The following is a 14,716-nucleotide window of genomic DNA, read 5'->3' on the forward strand; positions in this document are numbered from 1 at the left end:
ACGGGTCCCCTGGCAGGGGGGTGCAGAACGACCCCAGAGCAGGCTCTGCCCGAAGGTGCAGCGGCGAACAGGCCACAGAGACGCTCGAGGCTGCAGTCCAGCCTTCGGAGGACAGGGCTCGGCACGCAGCCCAGCTGCAACCTCTAGGTGCGGCTGCCGGACAGTGTATACGGAGCCATCAAGACAGCAAGCAGAAAGCAAATGGCGGCTCCCGCGGAGTGGATTTTCGGCACAGAAACCACAGCCCCGCCAGCAATCCCAATCCACAAACTCTCCCTGTATAAAAAATATTCAAAAAAAAAGAAAAAAAAAAAAAAAAGGCGGGGCGCACTGAGCTTTCTTTGCCTCAGGTACTTACAATCCACTGCTGATTGCACATTCAGCTTCTCCGCCCGGAGCGAAGCGAAAGAGGAAGCAGATGGGAGCAAAGCGCCCGCGGCTCTGAGCAGCCAAGCGTCTCTTTTTCGATTTCTTTGTTCTTCCTGCTCCTTGGCAAAGTGGTCCACTACAGATTAACGGTGAAAGGAGCTTTAACAGACTGTGCGAAATCTCTATTAAAGCCGCTGCTTTGAGCACCACGCTCAGCACTTCAGCAACCCCCGTACGCAGTGGCCATCTTTTCTGTATTCTATTGTTCTTATTGTCTGTTTCAATGCCAACACCATGCTGTTTTTGCTACTATAGCCCTGTAGTATATATTTTTTCTTTTTTATTATTTTTATTTTTTTATTTTTCAATTTAATTTGTTATATATGACAACACAATGCATTACAATTCATATTACATATGTAGAGCACAATTTTTCATGTCTCTGGTTGTACAAAAAGTAGAGTCACATCCTTCGTGTCTTCATACATGTACTTAGGATAATGATGACCATCACACTCCACCATCTTCCCTACCTCTGTGCCCCCTCCTTTCCCCTCCCTCCCATTTTCCCCTTTGCTCTATCTAGAGTTCATTTAATCCTCTCGCCCCCCACCCCCCACCCGAGCATCCTTAAATCAGACAAATCATTCAGCTTTTGTTTTGGGGGATTGGCTAATTTCAATTAGCATTATATTCTCCAGCTCCATCCATTTACCTGAAAATGCCATGATTTTATTCTCTTTTTTTATTCCTTTGTGTATATATACCACATTTTCTTTGTCCATTCATCTACTGAAGGGCATCTAGGTTGATTCCACAGTTTAGCTATTGTGAATTGTGCTGCTATAAATATTGATGTGTCTGTGTCCCTTATTTTATCATTGATTTCTAATTTCATTCCATTATGATCTGAAAGAATGCAGGGTAGTAGCTCTACTTTTTTATATTTGCTAAGAGTTGCTTTGTGGCATAACATGTGGCCTATTTTAGAGAAGGATCCATGTGCTGCTGAGAAGAAAGTGTATTCGCTCATTGAAGGATGATATATTCTATATATGTCTGTTAAGTCTAAGTTATTGATTCTATTATTGAGTTTTATAATTTCTTTGTTTAGCATTTGTTTGGAAGATCTATCCAGTGGCAAAAGAGATGTCTTAAAGTCACCCAAAATTATTTTATTGTGGTCTATTTGACTCTTGAACTTGAGAAGAGTTTGTTTGATGAACGTGATGCTCCATTGTTGGGGGCATATATATTTATAATTGTTAAGTCTTGTTGGTGTACAGTTCCCTTGAGCAATATGTAGTGTCCTTCTTTATCCCTTTAAATTAACTTTAGCTTAAAGTCTACTTTATTTGATTTGAGGATGGAAACCCCTGCTTGCTTCCACAGTCCATGTGAGTGATATAATTTTCCCCAACCTTTCACCTTCAGTCTGTGGATGTCTTTTCCTATGAGATGAGTCTCTTGGAGGCAGCATCTTGTTGGATATTTTTTAATCCAATCTGCTAGTCTATGTCTTTTGACTGGTGATGTTAGGTCATTAACATTCAGGGTTATTATTGAGGCATGATTTGTATTCCTAGCCATTTTTTTTTTTATTTTTGGTATTTAACTTGACTTGGTTTCTCCTCTGATTAATTTTTCCCTTAGTGTACTACTTTCTCTGCTAATTTTCATCATTGCTTTTTCACTTCCTCTTCATGGAATATTTTGCCAAAGATGTTCTGTAGCGCCAGCTTTCTAGTTGTTCATTATGGAAGGTTTTTATTTCATCATCAAATCTAAAGCTTAATTTTGCTGGATATAAGATTCTTGGTTGGCATCCATTTTCTTTCAGAGCCTGGTAAATGTTGTTCCATGATCTCCTGGCTTTGAGGGTCTGGGTTGAAAAATCTGCTGAGATACGAATTGGTCTCCCCCTATATGTGATCTAATTCCTCTCTTGTGTGGCTTTAAAGATTCTATCCTTATTCTGTATGCTAGGCATTTTCATTTTAATGTGCCTTGGTGTAGATCTGTTGTGATTTTGTACATTTGGTGTCCTGTAAGCCTCTTGTATTTGGTTTTCCAATTCATTCTTTATGTTTGGGAATGTTTCTGATATTTTCTTATTTAAGAGATTGTGCATTCCTTTTGTTTGAAACCCTGTGCCTTCCTCTATCCCAATAATTCTTAAATTTGGTCTTTTGAAGCTGCCCATAATTCTTGGATATTCTACTCATGGTTTCTTACTATCTTCATTGTGTGGTAAACTTTATTTTCCAGATTGTACACTTTGTCTTCATTATCTGACATTCATTCTTCCAAGTGATCTAGTCTGTTGGTATTGCTTTCTATTGAATTTTTTACGTGGTTTAATTTTTCCTTCATTTCAAAGATTTCTGTCTGTTTTTTTTTTTTTTTTGTTTCCACAGTCTATCTCTTTCTTGAAGTAATCTTTTGCTGTATTTGCTCTCTTATCTCTTTGTTGGAGTGGTCAATTTTTGCCAGTATTTGCTCATTCAGGTCATTTTTAATTCACAGATCATTTTAATTATGAATCTTCTGAACTCCTTCTCTGACATTTCATCAACTTCACTGTCCATGGGTTTTGTTATTGCAGTATCCTGGTTGTTTGGAACACTTTCCTCCCTGTTTTTTTCATGCTGTCTATGTGTCTTCCTTTCTTGCAGTGTGGATCTGAGATATTACTGTTCCTACTCGATATTCTTGTAGTACCTGTGCAGATTATCTGTACCTCATCTTGATGTTGAGCTTCCAGACCCTGCTGGTGTCCATCAATGTATGCTACTGTGATTAAAGGTGGTGGCAGCAATAGCTGAGGTAACTCAAGATAATAGTGGAGGTGCCCCAAGATGGCTACAATGTCTTACAGAGATGGGGCTGAAAGGGTGGGCCTTACACTGTCTATGGGATGCCTACTCTGAGATGCAGCTGCTCCTAGGCTCTGTCTTTGTCAAAAAGGTAGGGACTACTGCATGGGGAAGGCTATGGGGATACCTGCAGTGTCCCAAGAGGAAGTGAGTTAGACTTGGGCTCTCAGGTTGTGGGGGGTGGCAAACTTGGATCTACTCTGGGCCTGGGTCCCGCATTTGTCTGTTTGGGCGGATCTGGGCCATACCTGAGCTCCTGCAGTGGTCTGCTGCTCAGAAGAGGTGGTCTTGTGCTGGAGCCTGAGCTCCAGCGGGTGTCTGATGGTGGCGGGGTGGAGCCAGGCCTACTGTGAGCCTGGGTCTCACACAGGTTGGTGTGGGTGGATCTCTGTGTAGTATAATTTGAAATCAGATATTGTGGTTACTCTTAATATTCATCTTCTTGCTGAGGATTCCTTTGGCTATTCTGGGTCTTTATTTTTCAAAATAAATTTTAGGTCTTTTTTTTTTTCTTCTTTTATGAAGAATGTCACTAGTATTCTGATGGGGGTTGCATTGAGTCTATAGATGATTTTTGCTGGAATGATCATTTGGACAATATTAATTCCAAGAACATGGAAGAGGGGGATGTCTTTTAATCTTCTAAGGTCTTCTTTAATTTATTTCTTCAGTGTCTTATAGTTTTCATTGTAGAAGTCTTTCACTCCTTGGTTAGTTTTTTTCTCAAATATTTTATTTAATAAGGCAGAGAAGTTATTGGAATATAGAAAAGCAGTTGATTTTTGAATGTTTGTTTTATATCCTGCTACTGTGATGAATATGTTTATGAGCTCTAGGAATATTCTGGTAGAGTTTTTTTTGTTTTTTTGTTTTTTTGGTTTTTTTTTTTGTGAGGGGGTTAGGGTTCCTACATATAGGATCATGTCCTCTGTAAACAGAGATAGTTGTTCCTCCTCCTCCTCCTCCTCCTCCTCCTCCTCCTCCTCCTCCTCCTCCTCCTCTTCCTCCTCTTCTTCTTCTTCTTTTTCATTTGTATCCCTGTATCTTGCCTAATTTTTCATGCTAGAGTTTCAAGAACTATGTTGAATAGAAGTGGTAAGATTGAACATCCTTGTCTTTTTCCGGATTTTGGAGGAAATGCTTTCAGTTTTCTCCATTCAGTATGGTGTTGGCTTCAGTTTTATCTATAGCCTTTATAATGTTGAAGTAAATTTTTCTATTTCATGTAATGTCCTTCTGTTTCTAGTGTTTTTGCATGAATGGGTGCTGGATTGTGTCAAAGACTTTTACTACATCTATTGAGATAATCATTATTCTTTTCCATAATTCTATTTAAGTTGTGAATTACATTTATTGATTTGCATATGTTGAACCAACCTTGTGTCACTGAGATGAAACTCACTTGGTCATGATCTACTATCCTCTGAATGTGTTTTGAATGAGTTTTAATAATATTTTATTAAGGAATTTTGTGTTAGGTTTATAGGGGATATTGGTCTGTAGTTTTCTTTCCTTGTCTTTGTCTGGTTTTGGTGTCAGGGTGATACTAGCTTCATAGAACGAATGTGGCAATGTTCCCTCCCTTTCTATTTCATGAAATAATTTGAAGAAGACTGGCATTTATACTTCTTTAAAGGGCTGGTAGAACTCAACTGATAATTTATCTGGTCCTGGGCTTTTGTTTATTTAAAGACTTTTAATTTTCGCTTCAACCTCATTGCCTGATATTGGCCTGTTCAGGTTTTCTGTATCTTCATGATTCAACTTGGGCAGTCACATGTGTCTAGAAATTTGTCAATAACTTTTAGATTTTCCAGTTTCTTGGAGTACAGATTTTTAAAATAGTTTCAGTAATCTTATGAATTTCAGAAGTGTATGTAGTATCTCTCCTGCTTTCATCTCTAATTTTGTTGTTTTGGGTCCTGTCTCCGTCTTTTTGGTAGTTTGGCTAATTGTTTATAATCTTATTTATCTTTTCAAAGAACCAATGCTTTGTTTCATTGATTCTTTATGTTTTATTCTCAATCTAATCAGTTTCAGGTTGAATATTAATTATTTTCTGTTTTTTAATAAATTTGGAATTAGTTTCTTATTCCTTTTAAATACCCTTCAAGTGTAACATTAGATTATTTAGTTGGGATCTTTCTGTTTTATTTTTTAAATGTGGGTACTCAGTGCTATAAACTTTTCCCCTTAGAATACTATGAAGTACTGTCCAGAGATTTTGATACATTGTATCTCTGTTCTCATGTGTTTCTAAGAATTTTTCTATTTTTCCTCTGATTTTTTTATGACTCATTCCTCATTCAAAAGTGCATTATGTGGGCCTGGGGTTGTGACTCAGCAGTAGAGCACTTGTCTAGCATGTGCAAGGCACTGGGTTCAATCCTTAGCACCACATAAAAATAAATAAATAAGTAAATGTCCAACTACAACTTAAAAAAAATTTTTTAAGTGCATTATATAAGTACTGACTCAGTGGTAGAGCACTTGCCTAGCACATGTGAGGTACTGGGTTTAATCCTCAGAACCACATAAAAATAAATAAATAAAATAAAGGTTTAAAAAATGCTTTTCCTTTTTAAAAAAGGTTCATTATATCATCTCCTGAGGTTAAAAAAATGATTTCTGTTTTTCATCTTATCTTTGATTTCTAATCTCATTCCATTATGATCTGATAGAATACAAGGAGTTAGCTTTTTTGTTATAGTTGTTGTTGTTAAGACTTGCTTTGTGTCCTAAAATATGGTCTAATTTAGAGAAGGTTCCATGTATAACTGAAAAGAAAGTGAATTTGGTTATTGATGAATGAAATATTCTATAGTTGTCTATTAGGTATTAATATTTTTTCTTAGTTCTGAGGATTCTTAGATTATGTCTGGATGGCTATCTACTGGTCAGAGAGATATGTTGAAATCACCCAGTATTATTGTATTGGGCTTTATTTGAATTTTATATTGAGTAGGATTTATATACATAGATGCACTAACTTTTGGGGCATAAATATCTACAATCATTATATGTTGTTGTATGATTGCCTTAACCAGTATGAAGTGACCTTTGTCCCTTCTGATTAATTTTGGCTTGAAGTCAGATATGGAAGTAGCTATTCCTGCTCACTTTCAGTATTCATTTGCATGGTACAAATTTTTCCATTCTTGTACCTACTTTCCATGGACATCTTTGCCTATAAAGTGAGTCTGTTGTCAACAACACCCAGTTGGGTTTTCTTTCTTTAATTCACCCTGCCAATCTATGACCTTGAAGTGTTAAGACCATTTACATTCAGTATTGTTATAGAGAAATAATTTTTATTTCTTGCCATTTTGACACATTTTTGATGTTTAATTCAGACTTATTTTTTTCCTTTTTTACTTTTTTTAGTTATTGGTGGACACAATACCTTTATCTTATTTATTTATTTTTATACTAAATGAGAATCAAACCCAGTGCCTCACATGTTCGAGGCAAGTGCTCTACCACTGAGCCATAATCTCTGCCCCTTGATTCTCTTTTAATTGACTATTCTAGTGATATCTATCCATTTGCTGGCTGTGATATTTATGATTTACTTCTTCAGCATGTAATATTTCACTAAGTATGTTTTGTAGTGATGGCTTAGTGGTTATGAATTCTTTTGTTTCTCCTTATCATAGATGGTTTTTATTTTACTTTCAGATGTGAAGGATAGATTTACTCTATATAGAAATTTTGCTTGCCACCCATTATGTTTCAGGTCCTGGTATATATTATTCAAGCCCTCCTGGTTTTTAGAGTCTGAGGGGCTAAGAGATTAGCAGAAAGTCCAATATTTTTAACTCTAAATGTGACCTGCTATTTTTATTTTACAGTTTTAAAAATTATATTCTTGTTCTGCATATCAAATATTTTAATTGTATTGTGTCTTAGGTTTTGGGGTTTCTTTGGTTTATTATGGTTCTAAATGCCACTTGTATTTGGATTTCCATCTCATTCCTAAAGTTTGGAAATTTTTCTCATATTAATATTATTTCATTGAAAATGTTATATACTCCTTTGGTTTGTATGTTGGTTCATTCTTCTACACAAATGATTCTTAGATTTGGTTCTTAATTTTAACCTAGATTTCTTGAATATTTTTGTCATGGTCTTTTAGCATCTTGTACTAGTGAGGCAAGCACTCTACCAACTGAGTTATATCCCCAGCCCATCTTTTAGCATCTTTATTGTCAACTTTACATTCAAGATTATATACTTTGTTGCCAGGTGCACTGGTGCACTCCTGTAATCCCAGTTGCTGGGAGGCTGAGGCAAGAGGATCTCAAGTTCAAAGCCAGCCTCAGCAAACAGACTCAGCAACTCAGTGAGACCCTGTCTCTAAATAAAATACAAAAAATGCCTGGGAATGTGGCTCAGTAGTTGAGTACCCCTGAGTTCAACACAAAGTGCATCTTGCAAAAAGATTATACACTTTGTGTTTGTGACCTGAAAAAAATCAGTTTTCTTTAAGGTCAAACCTATTAGTGATGCCTTTAGCTGGATTCTTAATTTATATTAAATTTAAAATTAAAATTAATGTAAAATTTATATTAAATTTATATTAAAATTAAAGTCTTTCATATAGAGGATTTGTTTGTTTTCAGAATAACTATCTCTTTATTGAAATGATTTTTCACTTCCTGTAGATGGGCTGCAAAAGTATTGGCCTGCTGCCCCACCCCTGGAGTGAGTAGGTCACAAATTGGTGGGTTTGAATCTGGGCACACTCAGCAGTGGCTCGTGTTACTGGGTTGCTTCTCTCTGAGCCCTTTGTGGGGTATACTGCTTGTGTATATATGAGGGTTTCTGCTGGCTCCTTGGGATTATCCTCAGGAAATGCTTTCTGGGCTAGTCAGCTTTGACCAAAGAAACAATGAAAACAATGTAGCATGTAGCAGAGGAAAAGTTTATTTGGTGCTCACAGTTTCAGAGGTCTCAATCCAATAATGGCCGACTTCATTGGTCTAAAACCAAGAAGGGCATAATGAAGAAGGCAGCTCAGGACAGGACAGTTAGGAAACAGAGTTCCACTCACTGGGAACAAAATATAAACCTCAAAGACACACCCTCAGTGTTCTACCTCATCTGGACAAACTCTACCTGCCTACAGTTACTGTGTAGTTGATCCATTCTAGTGGCTGAACTCACTGATTGTTTTAAAGCTCTCATAATCCAATATTTTCACCTCTAATCTTTCTTCCATTGTCTCATGCATGAATTTTTGAGGGATACCTCATATATAAACCATAACACCTTCTATGGTTCTGTGAATCTGAATGAGAATTAACCCGTAACTTTGGGACTGTTTGTACCCTCTGAGAGTTGATGAAGCAAACTTCTATGGTTGCTACAGCTCTCTTGCCAGCTGGTGCTTGTTAGCTCAGAAGCTCAAGTCTGTATCTGCTAGCCGTTTTTATTGGCTATGGGGGTTCAGGGTATAGGGCACAGGTTTCAGGGCTTTTACAGGCTACTCTGGATCACTAAGCATCTACTTTCTCTGCTGGAGCTTATTTGTGGCAGCTCTATCTAAGCATTTGATGCCATCTATGTCTGTGGGGCCTGTGAGTGCAGGTTATGTGTGAATCCTTGTGGCACAAAACCTCAGCATAGCTGCTGCTTCTGTTCACCCAGATTTTACCTGTCACCTTGGCAAGGTAGGGTGTCAGTTGGTCTGTCTTCCTTGGAGCACCTTTGGAAGATCTGGGGAATGCTGGTTTGGGGTCAGCACTCCAGGTAGTGAATTGTTCCTGGTCAGCTCTACCACACTCCCCCTGTCTGTAATGAGGTGAAGAGGGGTTTAGTAGCCTTTAACTAGCAGGAATCCTTCTCCAACTATTTCTTTCTAGACAAATTACTGAGACAACCCATTTCTGAGGTATTCCCTCTGATTTTATTTTTTACTACCTGAAGGTGGGGAGAAGCTGTATTGATTTAATTTATTCTAGGTAGGTTGGCCAGCTGCGGACTCTACAAAATGGCTTCTCTGCCCTACAGTGTTTTCTCCCAACAATTTGGACTGAATTGTCTCCTTCACTGTCTCTGCTGCTTCTGTCCTGTTTTAACTTGATCTGCCTTTTTTTTTTTTCCAGCTACTGTTAAGGAAGTAGTTTATGGGCTTTTCCTCTCCCTCTTTCTCTCTTTGTTACCCCTACCCCCTGGGCCTACTCTGGTCAAGGTTCAATGTCAAGGAATGCCTTCCCTGTTATCTGCCTCACTACCCAATTTCTAAGTTCTGCTAAATCTCAAGCTGTCCAATATTGAGTTTTAGAGTATTTACTCTGTCACTCACCTTTATGGTAAGTTGTTCTTTCACAGCTTTGCCTGTGAAGGAGTTGAGAGTTGTTGTCTAGATTTGCTCTGCCATCTTAAGTTATAAATCTCAAAAGTGTATTTTATAATATTTTGCATCTTTTCTGGACATAGTGTTGTGGGTAAAAAATAAAATATATTGACTTCTTAATAATTAATTTTGAAACTATGAAAGACCTACATATATTTGGATTATTTCTATGAAGTTTTCTTCCCGCATATAGTATTTTTTTAATATTTATGTTTTTAGTATAGGTGGACACAATATCTGTGTTTTATTTTTATGTGATGTGGGTATCAAACCCAGTTCCTCACACATGGTACACAAGCGCTCTACCCCTGAGCCACAATCCCAGCTTCCACACGTATAATTAATATTATTAAAATCTTGATGTATTGTCTTAAGACTTGATAATAAGTATGGGAAAATAAGTCTTCACAGCCCTAGGTAATTAGCACTGAAATTATTTTAAAAGAAGCCAAGAAATGGAATGTAGAAGTTAATCAAGTAAAATGTACCAGCTTTTTCTTTAAATATGCTTTGCATAATTAAGCATTATAACCTTAACTGCCCCTATGTCAAACTATTATTAAAATAATTCAGGCAAGTACAAAGTCAAGAAAATTATAATTTTACAAAATATTCTTTGCTGATACATTTAAAACAAACCTAGAAAAATAAATAGAAGACTTAGTGCCCTGTCATTTTGAGTCTGATCTTTATGTAGAAGATTGTCAGTCCTTAAAATTGACACTTGTGTGACTTATCCCTTAAGTAGGAACTTATGATCATAGAGGACATATTTTTCTACTGAAAGAAAAATTAGTCCTTGAAGAATACTTCAAGAAACAAACTTTGATCTGTTGCAATCAAGAGTATTCTGACCAGGGACAATGGCACACACTGCTAATCCCAGCCACTGAGGAGGCTGAGGCCATTTGATATTAAGTTAAAGGCAAGCCTGGGTAACTTAGCAAGACCCTGTTTCAAAATAAAATGAAAAGATATAGGGCTGTATCTCAGTGGAAGAATGACCCTGGATTTAATCCCCAGTACTGAGAAGAAAAAAAAAAAAAAAAAAAGAACATACGAACAAATGGTAGAGAAAAGTCTGAACTAAATGACTGGATAATGTCACTTTTTTTTTTCTTCTTGTGGTGCAGGGAATTGAATTCAGGACCTTGTACATAGTAAGCACATATTCTACCACTACCTTTGTTCCCCGCCAAAGATAACACCATGCACCTTCTTCATCATGCACCTCCGCAGCTCTGTTTTTATGTTGTCAAAAGGAACAAAAAGCATTAGATCAAAAAACTCCAAAGAAGAGATTTCTTCCTCTCCCTGGATCAGGCTAGGACCTTAACAAATGGATTCCCACATTGTGTCATAGACACAATCCCAATTAAAATTAGCTTGCAAGGGATCCTAGAGTTCTAGTGAATATATGTATAATTTCTTGGTTTTAATACAACTGAATGAGGTAAATTGATGCTCAATGTCATATTAGAGAGATTTCCCATTCAAATTTAAGGAAATAATTAGCAGCAACAGCAAATAACCAAATTAAATATCCTAGTAAAATGTAACAGAAAACGTTAAGTGTCAACTGAAACTAGAGAATAAAAGGAGTAAATAAAATGAAAACTGCTAAAATGGAGAAAGTATACTGTGGAGTAGACATAATAAAAATGCTATATACTAAAGACCTGAATGCCATCACTGTTATAAGGCTAAATTCATAGTAAGTATTCTTTAGATTTACATTCCCAAAGTTATGTTCTGTGGAAAGCACACCCCCTGGCATGTGCTCTCCATGTATGGAAAAAAGATGGCATGACATAAAAATAGCAAATACTCTTGCCTTTGGACTTTTTAGATCTTTTAACATTCCGTATTTGGTAAATGGAAGGAGAGATTATGGCATTTCCTTTTTCATCTTTCTTTTTACCAAAGGTCACTTTAGCAGAGGATGTAGCTAGTTTGTTACTTAGCATAATACTCTGCAGGTGACTTCACATTAGGTTACTCAGATTTCAAAGGCAAGTTATGTAATAGTTTTTCTAGTTAGAGGAAATTTGTAGATTGAAACCAAATTGAAATCATACAATACCATTCTTGAACTGGGTTAGCATATTATTTATTAGTTTCTAATTATGTTTACAAGTATATTGATATCTGGAAAATATAACTGTTTACAATTTTTATAATTATAAGCAATTATATAAGACAAGAAAATTGGTCAAATATCCCATAAACAAATACAAAACTATTCCACTGAAAGCTATCACTGTCAGATCAATCAATCAATCAATCAATCAATTAAAGAAACGAAGGACTATGAGCTGACTTTTAAAGTATGTGATCTTTTCTCAGCATTATTTGTGACAACAAAACTTTGCAGGTAACTTGTATCATACTAATCAGTTACTTAAATCATGATATATTCAAATTGGGGTATATAGAATGGAATACTGTAGCTTTAAAAAATATTTGTAGATAAATATGTGATGATGAAATAATTTCTTTGAGACCTATATTATTATAATAGCATGCAAAAGTAACATAGTGTCAGCAAAGGTGATATCCATATTGTGTGTGTGTGTGTGTGTGTGTGTGTGTTAAACTTTTTCTGGAATTCATTTTAATTACATGGAAGGAAAAGGACTTCTGTCCTTCTAATTTTACCACATCCATATATTATTTTTAGTTTTGCAAACTTGACAGTTTCTACCTGGAATATTAATATTAAAATATCATACTCTAAATCCCTACTGCTTTTTGTGCTGCAATATTAATATGATCGATGTCATGGATATAGGAATATGTTATGAGAATACTGTTGAATTTCTAGGGAGGGATGAGAACTCTGGACTTTTAAGAGATAAGATAGCTCAGTGGATGAAGTTAGAAAGTTCTGGATTGAATCCTGAATCTTCTATCAGATAAATTAATCAGTCTAAATGAGTTAATTCATGGAAATTTCTTAGCATAGGATCTCATACACAGTAGTTTCATAAATAGTATTTACATATTAATCAATATAATTTTAGATAACTATATGACTCCCTTCACCTTTTTGTGTATGGTAATAAACTTGAAAGTGTAATTTTGTAAAGTAGATTAACCCTTGTTTGAATATCATGATATTTGAGCTAAAGTTTTCTCAAGGTTGAGTTTTAAGAAAACTGGAAGACTATTTTTGCATCCTCTTGAATCATTTGATTAGAATGTCCACCACCAGGTTAGATGGAATTATCTGAACTAGAAGGGAAATAGTAAATGGAATCAAAACTTACCTAAGAACTTTTTATGTGATCTCGTGAATTGGGGTTTATTTCCAATTGGATTGAGTTAAAGATAGCAATATAATGTTCTCTAAATTAAGGCTTTATTTTAAAATATAACAAAATAAAAGCACACACTTCTCTTTCTCATTTGATCACAGAGGGATCCGAACCATTGTTTATAGAAAATTATTGGACTTTATCGAAAATCATTCCATTTGAAAAGGAAATTTAATCACTGCCATTCTAAAAAGTTCTCTCTTGAAAGGAGATGTGTCACTGGAATGACAGTGATAAAATAGAACTATCTTGATTTGTATACTTTTATATTATTATTATTTATTTTGTTTGTTTTATTATTATTTTTATTTATTATTTTTTGTTTGTTTTATTATTATTATTTTATTATTATTATTATTATTATTAATTTTGTTTGTTTTTTAACCTCTGTAATACCCAGTGATTTGTGAACTGAGCTCTGGGTGAATCAAAAGAGTACTGCCTAGGACTTTGTATTTATAATTGCTTTATAATGCAAAATGTATTTCTTGTCTTCCATTTTATGTATTTTTTGTTATCATGACAGTTCATTCACAACATATTCAGGTTTCTCTTCATCATTCATAAGCAATCTGATTTTGCCACATGTATTTCCTTGATTTGCTATAACAATGAAACCAAGAAAACTTGAAACTTAGGACCAAAGAAAAAAGAAAGAAAGAAAAAGGAAAAGAGAAAGGGAGAGAGAATTAATTAAGCACACATACTGAAAACACCCTGAAATGTTTGACCTCTAGCAATGGATTCAATTCCAAATACTCATGTTTTAAATAGACAGACGAACGACTTTAAAAATATGTTGAAACACTGACCAAAATAAATAGCAAATCTTAAAAAACAAAGCTAACCTTTTTTTTCTTCAGTGTGCTTGTTTCACACTCACTTTATTAAAAAGTTGAAAGATGGAACTGCCAAACGTATACATAGATGAACAGGAATGCTGCACTAATAATTTCCAGTGGAAGTCATCCTTCAGCTTCCCTGTGAGGTCCACTCTCCGCTGTGAATGCTGCTGCACTCTTGTTAAACCACTTTGGAATAACCCATTTATTCACACAGACAAATTGCCCAAGACAATGCTGTTAACCTTGTTACAGATTGGCACTTATCATTTTAGATTATATCAGATTCTGCAAGATTATCTGTTATATTGGGTGAGGAAAAAAATTTTAAGTTCTGCCAGTGACAATTTTCCTCTAATTTAGGAATTCCTATTTCTTGTAGAAGCCAGCTGGAAATAAGTAAAGCATTACAGAACCTTTCTTAGCTGTTGGCCTGGAGAATACACATTCTCTCCAAAATATATATCTTTGGCACAGTCTAGAAGTAAGGAATCTCGGGTAATCTCTATGCTGGCCAAGTGTGAGAATTATTATTTTTAACCCCTAAAACACTAAAATCTCCCCCCCATTAAGGAATACAAATATAAATTAGTGTTAGTTTAGTTAGGTTTTTTTTTTAATCTAACTAAAGTTTAAATAAATACCTACGATATTTTTGCTATTGGTTTTCTGCATCTTTGGAAGTCTTCAAGATGACATTTTGTAGGATTTATAGCTTGAAGAGTTTCACAGTTCCTTTAGCATTATGTTTAACATGCACAGATTAAGAGTTCCATAAACTCACTGACAAACTAGTTGATTATATAACCTAAATCCACATACTTATACCATGATATCACATATGGCCCACAAACCTAAGTAATCTAAATAATATTCAGAGTGACAAAAATTAACTAGCACCAAAATAGTGCTTAAATGACTTTTCTGAAGGCCTGAAATGAAAGGTAGAAACAA

The 14,716-nt window shown here is 35.5% G+C and overlaps 1 protein-coding gene across 1 annotated transcript in view; it reads left to right on the top strand.

The window, feature by feature from the left end:
- Adamts19 (ADAM metallopeptidase with thrombospondin type 1 motif 19) overlaps positions 1–14,716 on the top strand; it is a 265,915-nt gene that overhangs the window by 242,151 nt on the left and 9,048 nt on the right. The gene's annotated exons all lie outside the window — the stretch shown is intronic.

The sequence above is a fragment of the Marmota monax genome, unplaced genomic scaffold, assembly GCF_021218885.2.
Source record: "Marmota monax isolate L192 unplaced genomic scaffold, Marmota_monax_Labrador192_F-V1.1 WCK01_AAM20220418_F8-fsc00006, whole genome shotgun sequence".
Lineage (NCBI taxonomy): Eukaryota > Metazoa > Chordata > Mammalia > Rodentia > Sciuridae > Marmota > Marmota monax.